The sequence below is a fragment of the Pocillopora verrucosa genome, chromosome 6, assembly GCF_036669915.1.
Source record: "Pocillopora verrucosa isolate sample1 chromosome 6, ASM3666991v2, whole genome shotgun sequence".
Classification (NCBI taxonomy): domain Eukaryota; kingdom Metazoa; phylum Cnidaria; class Anthozoa; order Scleractinia; family Pocilloporidae; genus Pocillopora; species Pocillopora verrucosa.
In genome coordinates, this window is record NC_089317.1 from 7,042,911 (window position 1) to 7,044,554 (window position 1,644).

Here is a 1,644-nt window from a genome sequence, read left to right on the forward strand (position 1 = left end):
ACTTTTGTTTTCGTGCGGAATTTTAGCCATGAAATGCGATGAACAAGTCGTCGATTTTGTACAGAGTTTAACAAACGAAGTCCACGAAAATGAAGGCAGTGGTTTAAAAGCTGTATTGGAGGCCATTAACGAACGTGAAAGACAAAAGAGTGATTTTCAATCACGGTCAGCAAAGTCTTTTAAAACTTGTTTGAATCTGACCGATTTGAATTTGTATTACAATGGTATGAGTGAAGCCGGCGCTACATCTATTGCTGAGGCAATCAAAGTCAACAAGACGCTAACCAATTTAAATTTGTGTAGCAGGGGTATCAACAAGACGCTAACCAGTTTGGATCTGTCTGACTATGGTATGAGTGAAGCCAGCGCTACATCTATTGCTGAGGAAATCAAAGTCAACAAGACGCTAACCAATTTGAATTTGTGTAGCAATGGTATTAGTGATGCTGGAACTACATCTATTGTTGAGGCAATCAAATTAAACTAGACGCTAACCAATTTGAATTTGTAGAGGTTATCACATGATTTCGAGTTCAATTTGGAATAAATAAGCACGAGTAAATTTTTACAAAGACTCACAAAATTGAATTATCTGAAGAGTTTTAGAGACCAAACACTTTATTTATCACCGGGGGAGGGACGATTTATCTTCCTTTTTTTTTTCTTTTTCCTTTTTTTGAGGGGGAGGGGGATGGGGGATGGGGTTTACATGGTTTTCAATGAACGGAGGCTGATCAGTTGCCGCTAAAACAGAGTTTTAAGGGGCACTATAGAAAATTGCCGCCAATTGACTGTCAATGAGGAATCATAAGTATATTTTGGGGGAAGCAGGTAAATTAAGTCGTGACGCAACCAAAATCCTCCAGCCCCCCCATAGGCGATAACAAATGAGCGGCACCTTACAAAATGAAGCTAGTCTTTCTGAGTGTTTGACTCAGGATTCAATTCATATTTTATCTTCACTATTTGAGCTTGCACAGATAAATTGCAAGTCATAGGAATAGGGTCAAAAATTCTTTAGTAGAGCTTTATGAAGTAATTATTTTGAAAACTTTATGTTTTTCCCTTGCAGGCGTCAGCTTAAAAATATATTTGAGAGCATTTATCCTGTAATTTAAAATCCGAGTCGCAAAATTCCTTTCTTTAATCCCCGCAGGACCATCCGAGTCTCTGTCCATATGTTGATTGCGTATACTACTCTGATCAGGTCAATCTAGGTCAGTCCTTCTGGCCCAGCCAGTCTTCGGACGGCAAAGGAACAGACTCAAAGGCTTGGTTTACAGTTTAGCTTTGCTGATCAGACTCCAACAATTAGTAATCAGAAGGAGGGAGGTTTTGATCTGGATTAAGTGGCAACTGCGAGCGTTGAAGTTAATAGTTTCTGGCCATGTTTTTAAGGGGGGGGGGGGGCGGGAAGACGAACGCTTCACTCGTCGATAGTTTTTGGCAATAAAATGCGATTTGAAATCTGCCGTGCGTGTCTTGTTAAGATGCGTGACCTGTAGTAAGAGGTGGTATGAAGTGAATCACGCGTTGTTGTGTAGAAGCAACTCTAACGAAAACTCGTCTCCAGCTTTAGGAGAAAAAAAAGGTTGCTCATTTCTCATGTGAACCTTAAAAGAATGCCGTTGCAATTTTTTTGAA